This window comes from Elephas maximus, chromosome 20 (assembly GCF_024166365.1).
Source record: "Elephas maximus indicus isolate mEleMax1 chromosome 20, mEleMax1 primary haplotype, whole genome shotgun sequence".
In the NCBI taxonomy this organism is placed as follows: domain Eukaryota; kingdom Metazoa; phylum Chordata; class Mammalia; order Proboscidea; family Elephantidae; genus Elephas; species Elephas maximus.
The window spans coordinates 76,742,027-76,757,883 of record NC_064838.1 but is presented as its reverse complement, the minus strand read 5'-3'; the positions used below and the strand labels follow the sequence as shown (position 1 = coordinate 76,757,883).

General features: G+C 39.0%; 1 pseudogene; it reads left to right on the top strand.

The window, feature by feature from the left end:
- The first annotated feature begins 14,472 nt into the window (after positions 1–14,472).
- LOC126064087 (olfactory receptor 10AG1-like) lies at positions 14,473–15,429 on the top strand (annotated as a pseudogene).
- Positions 15,430–15,857: the final 428 nt, after the last annotated feature.

Genomic DNA, 15,857 nt, shown 5'->3' with positions numbered 1-15,857 from the left:
GGGATTGGCTCAAGACACTACGCAATCTTGTAGACCTCATCAGTATAACTGCCACTTATCTGACTTATTACATCATAGTGATAGGATTAACAACACATAGGGAAATCATATCAGAAGATAAAACTGTAGACAATCATACAATCATATGAGGGAATCATGACTACCCAAGTTGACAGATATTTTGGGGGGACACAATTCAATCCATGACTTTCCACCCTTTGGCCCCCAAAAATTCATTCCCTTGACACACATAAAACATATTCCACTCATCATATCATAACAAAAACCTTAAAACAAGACCAAGTCCAAAATCCAAAAATTCCTCTTCATCTGTGAAATCCAGAATACAAGTTATCTGCTTCCAAAGTACAGAATAAGCACAAGCTAGACATTTCTATTACAAATGGAAGAAATTGGAGAGAAAGAAGGCATAACAGGCACCAAGCAAGTCAGCAGAACACATTACATTAGCCCTCAAGGCTTGAAAATAATCCTTTGTTCTCTGAGGCAATTTACACAATATCCCTGCCCTCCAGACCCTAGGCACTGGCCACACTCCGGATTCTGAGTGGAGGCCCACCGGTTCTGGGCTTCAGCAATGTCTTCCAGGCCCATTAGGATGGCAACCCTGCTCCCTTGGCTTTAGGTGTAACACCCTCCTAGTCCATCTGAGTGGCACCTCCACCCTTGGAAACACCAGAGGCCATGACTCCACCCTTTGAAACCCTTGAGGTCATGGCCATAGCTTTTGAGAATGAGGCAACTTGGCTTCTTGTGTTCCTGTCTCTGTAGCTCCTGTTTCCTGGATTCTTGGCCTCTTGGCTCCTCAGGCCTCACGCCTCCACCTGCTCTGATGGGGCAAGTGTTCCAAAGTTCTGTAGCTCCACGAGTAAGTGCCTGGAGGCACTCTACTCCACCAAGAAGTCTCCTGTACACAGGCATTCAACTTTCTCACTCCTTGAGTTTGCTCAAATGCTGTCTGGCACTGGTCTCCTGGCTCCGATTCTCTGTGGCTGGCACTTCTCTGTGGCTGCAGGTTCTCTGCTGTTGCCAGTTCTCTGCTGCTGCTGGCCCTCTGTTGCTGCTGTTCCTCTATCCATTCACTGTTTCAAAACCTCTTCCACATTTAGGAATCTGTTAGAGCAACACCCCACTCTCGGTACCAAGTTCTGTCTTAGTCGTCTAGTGCTGCTGTCACAGAAATACTACAAGTGAGTGGCTTTAACAAAGAGAAATTTATTTTCTCACAGTCTGGTAGGCTAGAAGTCCAAATTCAGGGCGTCAGCTCCAGGCAAAGGCTTTCTCTCTCTATATGCTCTGGAGGAAGGTCTTTTTGCATCAGTCTTTTCCTGGACTAGGAGATTCTCTGTGCAGGAATCCCAGGTCTAAAGCACACGCTCTAGTCCTGATGCTTCTTTCTTGGTGGTATGAGGTCTCCAAATATCTCTGCTCACTTCTGCCTTTTATATCTCAAAAGAGATTGGCTTAAGACACTACCTAATCTTTTAGGCCTCATCAATATAACTGCCACTAGTCCATCTTATTACATCATAGTGATAGGATTTACAACAGATAGGGAAATCACACCAGAAGGGAAAATGGTAGACAATCATACAATCATACAAGGGAAGAGTGATCTAGCCAAGAAAATGGAGATTTTGGGGGAACACAATTCAGTTCATGACAACCAGTGTGATATCTTGTGGAAGGGAAAGGCAATCAAGGTACCTGTGGACTAAATTATAACATAGGACTTGAGAGTTGATATATCACGGAGATAGGACACTGAGGGTATATTGCTGGCTTTGCCAGCTGAAGACACACTGCTTTTGGTGGTCCTTTAAAAACGGTATGGGGAAAAGGCATTAAGCAGATCAATATCTGCATACCAGGTACCAGATGTATTAATTTGCTCAAGCAATGAAGCCACATCTGGAACTGCAGCTCCAATTGGAGTCACCACCTGGTGAAGTTTTTAATAATCCATTTTCATTTTCCAAGTTCCATCTGTTTTGTTGTTGTTGTTGTTTTGTTTTTTGCACAGTCCAAATAAGTGAGTTGGTTGGGGATGTGGTGGGAATCACCACCCCTTCATCTTTTAAGTCCTTGATGGTGGCAGTAATCTTTGCAATCCCTCCAGGAATGTGGTATTGTTTTTGGTTCACTATTTTACTAGGTTTTTTTTTTATTTTACTAGGTAGGGGAGTTCTAATGGCTTCTACTTGGCTTTTTCTAATAATGGTCCTTATTCCACTAGTCAGGAATCCAATGTGAGTATTCTGCCAGTAGCTGAGTATATCTATTTCAATTATGCATATCTATTTCAATTATGCATTCTAGAACTGGAGAAATCAATACATGATGGATTCGTGGACCCACTGAACCTACTGTGAGACGGACATTAGCTAAGATTCCATTAATAACCTGACTTCCGTATGCCCCTACTCTGACTGGTAAGCCACAGTGACATTTTGGGCCTCCTGGAATTAGTGTCAGTTCAGAACCAGTATCCAGTAATTCCAAAAAAAATTGATTATTTCCTTTTCCCCAGTGAACAGTATCTCTTGTGAAAGGTTGTAGATTCCTTTGGGGAGGCTGGTAGAAAGATTAACAGTGTAAATTTTACCAGTGTAATGAGGTACTTCCTCAAGAGAACGAGGCCTAGCCTTCCTTCATTCAAGGAGTTGTGGGTCCATAAACTCGCTCAAAAACGGGAATTGATTGATGTGCTGTGACTCTCTATTTTGAGGATTCAGGTTAGACTGCTGTTCACTTGACCTAAAATTCTTCTGCTTGTACAGGTCAAGTAAATATCTATTTCATTCCTAGGGACATCATGACAAGTAGACAACGCCACAAGTCCATACAAATCAGACTATTCTGATTACTGCTTTGACTCTGCAGTTCATTGCGGTAACTACATCTTCCTTGTCTTTGTTTATTCAATGCCACCACTTGGCTCCTACCACCACAGGGTCCATTCAGCCCTATTGTAGTTAGGTGTCTTAATTCAGTCAGGGCAGTTCCCACTGTGAAATCTGATTTACATAAAATAGCAATTACTTCAGGTTTTTGTACGTGTTATGCATTGAACTGTGTCTCCCAAAAATGTGTGTCAACTTGGCTAGGCTGTGATTCCCAGGGTAATGAATTGAATAGTGTCCCCTAAAAATATGTGTCAACTTGTTTAGGCCATGATTCCCAGTATTGTGTGATTTTCTTCCATTTTGTGATTGTAATTTTATGTTAAATAGGATTAGGGTGGGATTGTAACATCCTTACCCAGGTCATGTCCCTGATCCAATGTAAAGGGAGTTTCCCTGGGATGTGGCCTCCACTACCTTTTATCTCTCAAAAGATAAAAAGGAAAGGGAAGCAAAGGGGGCGTGGGGAAGGGCCTCATACCACCAAGAAAGCAGTGCAGGGAGCAGAGCTCATCCTTTGCACCTGGGATTCCTGCGCAGAGAAGCTTCTAGTCCAGGGAAAGATTGATGACAAGGACCTTCCTCCAGAGCCAGCAGAGACAAACAGCCTTTCCCTGGAGCTGATACCCTGACTATGGGAAAATAAATTTCTCTTTGTATTTCTGTTATGGCAACATTAGATGATTAAAAACAAACAACAACAACAAAAAAAAAACTTTGCTTTTGAGTCTATTCTAACTTGTAGTGACTCTATAGGACAGAGTAGAACTGCCACATAGAGTTTCCAATAAGCAACTTATAGATTCAAACTGCCAACCTTTTGATTAGTAGCCACAGCACTTAACCACTATGCCACCAGGTTTTCCAAAACCAAACCCATTGCCTTTAAGTCGATTCTGACATAAAATGACCCTATAGGACAGAGTAGAACTGCCCCACAGGGTTTCCAAGGAGTGGCTGATGGACTTGAACTGCCGGCCTTTTGGTTAGAGCCGAATGCTTAACCACTGCGCCACAAGGGCTAAGACAGCCCATATTGTGTTATTCTCCACCATTTTGTCATTTGATATGATTTTCAAATGTGTTGTGAATCCTACCTCTATGATGTTAATGAGGCAGGATTAGAGGCACTTATGTTAATGAGGCAGGACTCAATCTACAAAATTCAGTTGTGCCTTAAGTCAATCTCTTTTGAGATATTAAAGACAGAAGTGGGCAGGGAGACAGGGGAGTCTCATACCACAAAAGTACAAGAGCCAGGAGAATAGCACATCCTCTGGACCCGGGGTTCCTCCGCAGAAATGCTCCTTGACCAGCGAAGATTTATGACAAGGAACTCCCCCAGACCTGACACAGAGAGAAAGCTTTTCCCCTGGAGCTGCTGCCCTGAATTCGGACTTCTAGAGTACTAGACCATGGAAGAATAAATTTATGTTTGTTAAAGCCATCCACTTGTGGTATTTCTATTATAGCCACAGTAGATAGCTAAGACACAATTTGGTACCAGGAGTAGGTTGTTGTCTAACAGATACCTGAAACATAGAAGCTGTTTGAAACTGTAAGTGGTTAGAGGCTGGAAACTTTTTAAAGTGCCTAATACTGAAAGCCTGGATTGCTTTGAAGGGAATACTGGTGGAATTATGGACATCAAAGAAAATTCTGGTCAGGTCTCAGAAGGAAATAAGGGGAACTATTACACTGGAGATGGTACCGAAGTTGAGAAGCAGCAGAGGTATGGTAGCTGCCGAGAGACAGAGGCTGCCAAGAGTCAGCAGCTGCTCTGAGACGGTGACAACACCAGGAAACCAATGTGATACAGCACTAGTGTCGACCCACGTATGGAGAGAAATGAGTGCCTTTGGCAGGAAGCTTCGTGGCAGAGTGGGGTGTCTCCGAGCACTTACAGGTGGAGGTAGGCTTGCTGACCCAAGGATCAAGAAAGCTGAGTGCCTTCCAGCTGAAGTTTACAGGAGGAGTGGAGCACCTCCAGGAACTTATCAGTGGACCTAAAGAGCTTTGGAACACTTGCCCCAGCAGGGCAGATGTGGGCAGTGAGTCTGGAGGGACCAAGAGGCCAAGGAATTAAGAAGCAGAAGATGAAAAGACAAGAACACAGGAAGCACAGCTGCCTCAGTCTCTGCCATGACTTCTGGGGTCCCTAAGGGTGGAGTTGCCTCTCAGATAGACTAGGAGAATGGGACCGCCCAAATTTGAGGGAGCAGAGTTACTGTTTCACTGGCCCTAGAAAAAGGAACTGAAGCCTAGAGCTGAGGGGCCTCCACCCAAAACCTGAAAAGCGTGGCCAATATCTAGGGTGTGGACAGCAAGACCATTGCCTAAATGGTCTCAGAGAACAGAGAATTATTTTCAAGTCTTGGGGCTAATATAATGTGTTCTGTTGACCTGCTTGGTGCCTATTGTCTCTTATTTTCCTCCAATTTCTTCTATTTGTAATATAAATGTCTAGCTTGTCCTGTTCCTCCATTGTACATTGGAAGCAGAAAACTTGTATTCTAGATTTCACAGATGAAGAGGAATTTTTATATTTTGGATTTGGAGTCGATTTAAGACATTTGCTGTTATATGATGGGTGAATGTGTTTTTTATGTGGCAAATACATCAATTTTGGGGGGACTAAAGTTTTTTTTTTTTAAAGGGTAGAACCCCCACAGGTCTGTCAGTTTGTTGTACTGTGCAGCTTGTGTGTTGCTGCGATGCTAGAAGTTATACCACTGAAATTCAAACACCAGCAGGGTCCACAGTGGTGGACACGTTTTGGCTGAGCTTCTAGACTAAGAATGAGAAGAAGGACCTGGTGATCTACTTCTGAAAAGAATGAACCAGTGAAAACCTTATGAATACCAGCAAAACATTGGTATAGTACCAGAAGTTGAGCCAGCCCCTCGAGGGGGGAGGCACTCAAAAGAGGACTGGGGAAGAGCTGTCTCCTGAAAGTTGGGTCGGCCTTAATGACGTGGATGTTTACTCAATTCAAGACCTTCAATTGCTGATGTGGCAAGACTCAAATGAAAAGAAGCAGCTGCAAACATCCATTAGTAGTCTGGATGTGGAATGTACGAAGTATGAATCTAGGAAAATTGGGAATCATCAAAAATGAAATGGAACACATAAACATCAATACCCTAGGCATTAATGAGCTGAAATGGACTGATATTGCCCATTTTGAATAGGACAATCATACAGTCTACTATGCCAGGAATGACATTGCATTCATTGTTACAAAGAACATTTCCAGATCTATCCTGAAGTACAATACTGTCAGTGATAGGATAATATATACACCTCTACAAGGAAGACCAGTTAATACAACTATTTTTCAAATTTATGCACCAACCACTAATCCCAAAGATGAAGAAATTGAAGATTTTTTCCAACTTCTGCAGTCTGATGTAATTTGTAATTAACTGGGATCACAATAGATGGTCCAGGATAGAATGGTCTTTGGTTATTAGTGTTAAACTCGTCAAATCTATTCTTGAGATTGTCTCTAAATTCAGATAGGATATACTCAAGGTCATACTTTGGCTCTTGTGGATTGTTCCAATTTTCTTCAGCTTCTACTTGAACTTGCATATGAGCAATTGATGGTCTGTTCCAAAGTTAACCCCTGGCCTCGTTCTGACTGATGATATTGAGCTTTTCCACAGATGTAGTCTATTTGATTCCTATGCATTCAATTTGGTGAGGTCCAAGTGTATAGTCGCTGTTTTTGTTGTTGCAAAAAGGTATTTGCAATGAAGAAGTTGTTCGTCTTGTACAATTCTGTCATGTGATCCCTGGCATTTTTTTCTATCATCAAGGCCATATTTTCCAACTACTGATGCCTTTTCTTTGTTTCCAACTTTCATATTCCAATCACCAGTAATTACCAATGCATCCTGATGGCATGTTTGATCAATTTCAGACTGCAGAAGGTGGCAAAAGTCCTAAGTTCCTCATCTTTGGTCTTAGTGGTTGGTGTGTAAATTTGAATAACGGTCTGATAAACTTGTCTCCCTTGTGGGCATACAGATGTTATCCTTTCACTGACAGCATTGTACTTCAGGATAGATCTTGAGAAGTTCTTTTTGATGATGAATGCAAAACCATTCCTCTTCAATTTGTCATTCCGGACATAGTAGACCATACAATTGTCTGATTCAAAGTAGCTAATACCAGTCAATTTCAGCCCACAAATGCACAATATAACCCCATGCAAATTGTGAGACTTTAGAATTTCCTTTTAGCTTAGTGACTTCTGGGATGTGCCCCTACTGTAGTTCAGGCCTACCTGTCATTTCACCCTATTGTTGTGCTCTGCCACACTTGATTCCCATGGAAGGTCTTTCTCACCACCCACTCTTCACTCACCTTCCATGTTTTAAAGGTCATAGTTCCAGATACCTCTCAATTAACTTCTCTAATCAATCTCTGATATTATAATATTATAGGATTTCTCTTTCTGGGAGATATAAAGATAAATATGCAGATAGATAGATAGATATAGACTTTATACAACCTTTAGTTTAGTGGTGAAATACATACATATTCCACTATAGATAGACAGATACTTTATACAACCTATACATTAATTATGAAAGTATATATACATTCCACTAACCTTGAAGTTGGAAGTAATTAAACACTTAGAAATCACTATTTACTAAATTATAGGAAGTAACATATTTTCACAAGGAGAAATACGGTTTCAAACCAATATTCTTAAACTACCTGACTCAGGCTACGTTCTATAGAGAAGCAAAGCCAGAGAAGCATATATACTATATATATAATGTCCTTGAGATAAATTTCTCTGTCTATATATAATATATAGGAAATTTTTTACACAGTTGTAGAAGCTAGCAAACCCGAAGTCCCTGGGTCAGGAGTCAGGGGCTGATGATCCCAAGAACCACATATCAGAGGGCAGGCTGATTGCTCACTGCTAGGAAGGCTGATGAATCCAAAATCAGCAGGTAAGTTGGTAGGCTGCTGACCCAAGTCAAAAGAACTGGAGGTTAGATTCTGATGAACTGAATGCTGGATCCGGGGCAGTGCAAATCCAGGGAGCTTTGGCAGAATGTCCACAGATATTGGATGCAGGCCTCCCCTCCAAAGAAACTCCTATTTAACTGATTGGTGACTCACAGCAGATCCCATCATGGAGGTGATCACGTTAAAACAGATCTGGTCATGAAAGTGATTACAACATTATACAACTGCCAAACTACATCATAACTGCCAAACCACTGAGAATCATGGCCCAGCCAAGTTGACTTATGATCTTAAAGATCATACTACCTAAATGTCACTCTTATTTGAAGACTTGAAGGGGAAGAATTTTATAACAATAGACTGACTATTGTCCTGCAATCTTGCCTCTCATCTCAGCTGGAATTAGATCAGAAGCTTATTTTCTCCTAAGTGAAGTTTAATATGATTCACACCTTAAAAGTGGGTTCACAGAAGGAATGAAGTTGGGGAAAGATAGTAGAATGCTGCAAGGAAAGAAAAAAGTCTCCCTGTTGAATTAATCTTGGGGAAAAAAATACTTTTAAACTAGATTTAATATATCCAACAACAACTTCTCAGTTTGCCAGGAAGTCTTGAAGAAATAAATTACGTATTATATGGTTTGTAGGTAAAAATGCTCTTTGCTGTCAGAACTTTTATTACTACACTTACAGAGGCTACTCTCTGAATTTTGATCAAGGCTCCCATTTCAGAGGAGAAAATAAGCAAAATAACTTGAGGAAAATGTGACAGGAGCTCAGTTTAACAGGACAAGAGGGCCAATGCGAAGCAGTCATAATAGATAGGGTGAGAATTGGATTTGTGTCAGTTTTGGATGGTCTCCAATGTATTGCTCCGTTAAGGGCACTCCAGGACCCTATTCAAGTCTATGAAATAAAACTTTCTGCACACTCTATTCCATTGAGAGGCTGCAGAGGAAGAGTAATCTGGTTAGAGAGAGAGCTATCTGAGAAAATAAATAAATAAACTAAACCAGAGAGTGCCAAAGAGATTCATTTAATTGGAAATTTAACTGTGTCAGGTAGAAGAGGTCCCAAAGGGCAGAGATAACTATTTCGTTTTTAAAGAGCATTGCAGGTTCAAACTAAATGGACTGTTTTAAAGGGGGATTGAATACCACTGACAAAACAAGTTGTTTCAGCCGAAATAATTTAAATACTTAAATATGTAAACCCTCTTCAGTGAGGAAGGAACAAGATTATCACAAATAGACCAAAACTCAGACCCACTGCCACCAAGTTTGATTCCTACCCATATCAACCCTGCAGGACAGAGGAGAATTGCCCCATAGGGTTTCCAAGGTTATAACTCTTTACAGAAGCTGACTGCTGCAACTTTCGTCCATAGAGCAGCAGGTGGGTTCTAACTCCAGATTTTTTTGAATAGGAACTGAGAACTTTAATCACTGCACCACCAGGGCTGCTATAATCCCAAATAATAAAGGTAAATATGAACTTTTTATTAATACTCAACTTCAGTTTAAAATATTATTAAAACTAACAATATAGAGTAACAAATATGCCATTTTGTTAAAGCAACTCCTTTATATTTCTGACTCTATAAAATATAATTGAACACAAATACTTATTTTAAATAGTGGTATTAAATTACTTTGAAACACTGAAAATTCAAAAAACTGCTATGTTTTTGTTAGAAAACTTCATTTCTTGCAAAGACTTTGTAGCAAAATACAATTATATTTATGTATTTTAGTTCTGATGATATTTTAAAAAACTATTTAAAGTAAAACAATTCATGGAATAAATTTATAATCATTGAAGAATTCAAGAAAAATTTATTTTAAAGAAAATGATATTTTTAAGTTAAAGAATTTATAAAATAATAAAGTTTTAAGATCATATTGTTTTTCAAATTAATTTCAGAGTTTAAGTTGCTAATTGATATCAAAAATACAAACATAGCTGAGATTTAGGTAGATTGGGGACATTGACAGTGAGTAATATCTAACTGAGTCAGGATGTTGTTAACCAAATCCAGATCCATTGCCTTTGAGTGGATTCCAACTCCTTACGACTCTATAGGGTAGAGTAGAACCGCCTCACAGGGATTCTAAGGCTCTAAATCTTTATGAAAGCAGACTGCCACATCTTTCTCTCACAGAGTGACTAATGGGTTTGAATCACCGACCTTTGGTTAGCAACCAAGCACTTAAGCACTGTGCCACCACGACATAGTCAGAATATTGTTATGCATTCCTTAATCATTTGGATTTTTCCCAGGGAATGGATGCTTAGATTTCAAATAAAAATATGATAACATTGCTTTATTTCCTTTAAGTAATATGAACTTAAAATTTTTCAAGAAAGAAGAATAATACAGTTTTGGGAGAATACACAGGGTAAATCTCTGTTCTTTCTACCCTGTTCTCTTGAGAATAACATAGTCAAATCTTAATGTATTTGATGTTATACGTGTTCTTGGGAAACATCTAGCTCAATTGGCATAACATAATTTATAAAGTAAATGTTCTACATTCTACTTTAGTGAGTAGTATCTGGGGTCTTAAAAGCTTGTGAGCTGCCATCTAGGATATTCCACTGGTCTCACCCCTTCTGGAGAAAGGGAGAATGAAGAAAACCAAAGACACAAGGGAAAAGTAGTCCAAAGGACTAACGGACCACAACTACCACAGTCTCCACCAGACTGAGTCCAGCACAACTAGATGGTGCCTGGCTACCTCCACCAACTGCTCTGACTGCGATCACAATAGAAGGTCCTGGACAGAGCTGGATAAAAATGTAGAACAAAATTCCAGCTCACAAAAAAAAAAAAAAAAAACCAGATTTACTGGTTTGACAGAACCTGGAGAAAACCTGAGAGTACGGCACCTGACACTCTTATAGCTCAGTAATGAAGTCACTCCTGAGGTTCACCCTTCAGCCAAAGATTAGACAAACCCATAAAACAAAATGAGACTAAACGGACACACAAGCCCAGGGGCAAGGACGAGAAGGCCGAAGGGGACAGGGAAGCTTATAGTGAGGAATCCAAGGTCAAGAAGGGAAGAGTGCTGACATACCCTGGGGTTGGCAACCAATGTCAAAAAACGGTATGTGTATTAATTGTTTAATGAGAAACTAGTTTGCTCTGTAAACATTCATTTAAAGTACAATAAAAAAAATTTACAAAATAATACAAAGTTTTAAGCTCGTACCGTTTTTCAAATTTACTTTCAGGGTTTATATTCTTCATTTATATCAAAACTACAAACATAGATGAGGTTTAGGTAGATTGAGGACATTGACAGTGGCTAATAGCTAACTGAATCAGCATACTGTTAAACAAAGCCAAACCCATTGCCTTTGAGTAAATTCGGACTCATGATGACCATATCAGGTAGAGTAGAACTGCCTCATAGGGTTTCCAAGGCTGTAAATCTTTGTGGGAGCAGACTGCCACATTTTCCTTCCACAGAGCAGCTGGTGAGTTTGAATCACTGAAGTTTTGGTTTGCAGCTGAGCACTTAACTGCTGTGTCACCAGGACTCCTTCAGAATATTGTTACACATTCCTTAATCATTTGGATTTTTTCCAGGGAATGGATGCTTAGATTTGAATTAAAAATATGATAACATTAAGTTTTATTTCCCTTTAAGTAATAGGAACTTAAACATCTTCAATAAAGAAGAGTAATATAGATATTTTTGGGAGAATACACAGGGTAAATCTCTGCTCTTTCTACCCTGTTCTCTTGAGAAAAACACAGACAAATCTACATATTTAATGTTATACATGGATAACTTCATCTCGCCAAAGAGTTGAGTTAGTATAATTAGAGATGCTATCTCACTTATCACTCAAAGTCATTTTATTCAATTAACATGAATTTAATTATTTTTTAGTAAATGCTGTCGTTCTTAAAGTAATACATAAAGATTCAATTCTTTTGTCCTTTTGCGAGTCTTAATCCTTTCCCTCTTAAGGGTGATGCTTTCATTTTGATAATGTGTGTCCCTTTATTTCAGTTCAGAATCAAATCCTGAGCACTATATTAGGTGAACGCCTATTTTCTAGGATCCATGTTGCTTTCAAGTAGGAAAACAGTCACAGCATTTACCTCTCAGATCATTTGTTATCAGTAAAAGAAAATGCATACAAAAGCTATTAACCTGATTGCAATTCTAAGTGCTGTACAGTGATGGGTACTATAGGTATTATAGTCCACAAAGTAGACATAATGGTATAAACTCTAATATTAGCAGAGAATTCACAGAGAAATTGCAACTTGAGACTTGAATGGTTTTGCTTTTCAGGTCTCACTTCATGCCAACAATAATGCTGTGATATAAAAGGAAAATAAATTAGAGAATACTGTTCATGTTGTATAGCATACTGAGTAACAATCTGAAAAATAAATTAAAATTAGTTTTAATAAAAATAATTATAAATGGATGGTCATAATAATAAGTAATGGTTAATAACAACAACAATAATGGATAATAATATTAGCCTTTTATAAATGCCAGGACATCTTCAAGGTGCTTTACTTACATTAAAAGTTTTAATTCCCATAACAATTCTAAATGTTGGTGTCGTTGCTAGCCATTTAACAGCTGAGCAAACTGTGACACAGGAAGATTAACTTGCACCAAGTCATCACACAGCTAGGTGCTGGAGCTGTAATTCAATCCCAGTCCATCTGGGAAATCCTGTTATATAACCATGGCACAGTGCCCTAGTGGCACAGTAGTTAAGTGCTCAGCTGCTAGTCAAAAAGTCAATGGTTCAAAATCTCTAGCTGCTCCATGGAATAAAGGCATGATAGCTGGTTTTCCTAAAGATTTACAGCCTTGAAAACCCTATGGGATAGATCTATTCTATCCTGTATTGTCACTATGAGTTGGAATCGACTCCTCAGCATTTTTTTTTTTTTTTACCATGATGCGATAATTCTACTAACCTTTTTTTTTAGTGGACAAGGTGCAAACCCATTAGGATGGACAGATGAAAAACAGGGTGAGGCAAGAGGCACTTTGCCTATTGCAAAATTTAAGGAGGCACTAACCTTCAGGATTGTGCAAGTGCAAGAATGGCCCAGAATGCCTCTTTAATTTTGCACCTTAGGAGCTTCACTGACTAGTCCTTGTCCTGTCCCTGATGCAAGGGAATGGTGGGAAAAATACTTGCTCACAAAGGAAATCGAAACCACTTTATCAAATACCTACTTAACCAGACAATCTATTAAATTCTAGGGCTACAGACTTACAGAAAATACTATCATAATCATAGTTACAGAAACATAACTAAAAAGTCAACAATTTAAAATTGGTAAGTAGGTGTTGTATTTTACCAGTATTATCTCATTTAAGTCTCAGAAACAAAGAACTGAACATTAGAAACTTCAAATAATTGCTTCATGTTACAGATAATAAATCACAGAGACAGACGTCAAATTCAGGTCCATTAAAAAAAAAAGTGGATGCTGAGTCACAATAAAAAAAAAAGTATGTACAATTGGAAGAATGACCCACACTTAGTGAGTCTCAATACCCTTATAGTTAAAGAAAAGTAAGTTTAGAAACAGCTTTCTCAAGTGTTGCTTTTTTGAGGAACAACAAAAATAATGGTGGGTGTACACAGCACAATGAGTATAACATAACAGCCCATATCTTTCCTTCTCCTGTCCCAAACACATACACACAGGTAGCAAATATTCTCCATGCTGCCTTTGCTTTTCCAGAGTGACCGCCATTTATTATTTGTATCTGGATCAATGTTCCCAGGCCAATTTCCGTGAATAAAATCCTCATGTCCACTTAATATCCTATCAAAAGTTGTTTGTTTTATTCACCTATGAAAAATAAAATACTCTCAAAATTTTCATTCTAAACTATCTAATAATAGTTGTATTCTAAGAACCTATATATTTAAAGGGGCCCTGGTGGCACAGCGGTTAAGAGCTCGGCTGCCTTCCAAAATGTTGGTGGTTCAAATCTACCAGCTGCTACTTGGAAACCCTATGGGGCAGTTCTGCTAGACTCCATAGGGTTGCCGTGAGTTGAAATCAACCCTGTGGCAATGGGTACAGGCATAGGCTTAAAATCATCAATGGATAGGAAAAGAAAATATCAAACTAGGCAGTTGAAAATATCTTAGAAGACAGTTTATGATACAGTGTTAGACAAGTTTGACTGAGAAAATGCATACAGAAGTACAATGGGATTGTCAAGACGTGCAATTAATTTAAAGTGAGATTAGATGGCAAAGCTGAGGGTCAGTCTCCAGCAGTTAACCAATTGCTGCAGTGCTGTGTTGAGTAAGGTATAGCTTATCTACCCGGGGCTGTGATCCAAAAGCATAGTGAAATGATCTTAAAATAAATGTGAGGGGGCAGTTTACTGTGATTTAACAGGAGGACATGGGATATACATAACTGCTATCATTCTTCAAGTGCCAACAATTACAGTGATCATGAAATCCAACCCGGATACCTCAATACAATTTAGAGAAGAGGCAAAGAGATACAGGAAGGTAAAGGAAATGCACATGTTAATTTACATTTTCCACAGATGAATCATCAAGAAATACCACCAGAAGGTAATCTAACTGAAGTGATGGAATTTGTTCTCTTGGGCTTTGCTGACATACCCCATCTCCAGTGGCTTCTTTTTGGATTATTTTTAATCATCTATATCATTATCCTGATGAGCAATGGCACCATATTTCTAATAACAAAAATGGATCCTGCTCTCCAGAGCCCTATGTATTTTTTCCTGGCAAATTTTTCCTTCTTGGAAATCTGCTATGTATCAGCTACCCTCCCCAGAATGTTGATGAATCTAGGAACCCAGAGAAGAAGTATTTCCTTAGTTGCCTGTGCTACACAGATGTGCTTTGTCCTTATGTTTGGAGCCACCGAGTGTTTCCTCCTGGCAGTGATGGCCTATGACCGCTATGTGGCCATTTGTAACCCTCTGAACTATCTTTTAGTCATGAACCACAGGGTCTGTACCCAGTTGGTGACTGGGTCCTGGACCATTGGAATCCCAGTTCAGATAGGGTAGACATATCAGATTTTCTCTCTGCCTTTTTGTGGATCTAAGGAAATTAATCACTTCTTCTGTGACATTCCCCCAATACTCAAGCTAGCTTGTGGGGACACCTTTGTAAATGAGATGTTGGTCTACATAGTTGTTGTGTTGTTTACCACAGTTCCATTTCTTTTGATACTGGGCTCCTACAGTAAAATCATCTCCATCATCCTGAAGTTGCCATCAGCCACAAGTCAAGCCAAAGCCTTCTCCACCTGCTCATCTCATCTTATGGTTGTGGTGTTATTCTTTGGAACAGGAATTACTGTCTACTTAAGACCCAACACTAGATCCTCAGAGGGAACTGACAAAGTGCTTTCTCTTTTTTACACTATCCTAACTCCTATGTTTAATCCCATGATATACAGTCTAAGGAACAAAGATGTCATAACGGCATTGAGAAAATTGCTATGTAAATAATTCACTTCGGTAAAAAATGAGTCAAATGTATAAGAATTGCTTTCTCACATATTTTAATCCAATTTAAATGGTGTATGCCTTGTCTTTCTATAAAATGGCAATTATTTCCAAATTAAAAGTTACATATAATGTTTTCAGAACTTTCTGCTGAACTTATATAAGTAGTACATGTATCAGCTGATAGCAGATTGTTCCATTAGTAATTCTGTAATTTCATTGTGCAATGTCCTCCCTCAATAAGAACTTTTGCAGGGGCTGATTTAATTTAATCTGTTGTAATGTATAATTTGTTATATCACTTATTAGGAAGCATTTAATTCATTTCCAAAAATGTCCATGTAGTTGTGACATCCATTTTAAATTATGTTGGTATATCAATGCATTGAACATTCGGCATGATTTATGTTTATATCAGATTAAAGTTTTCT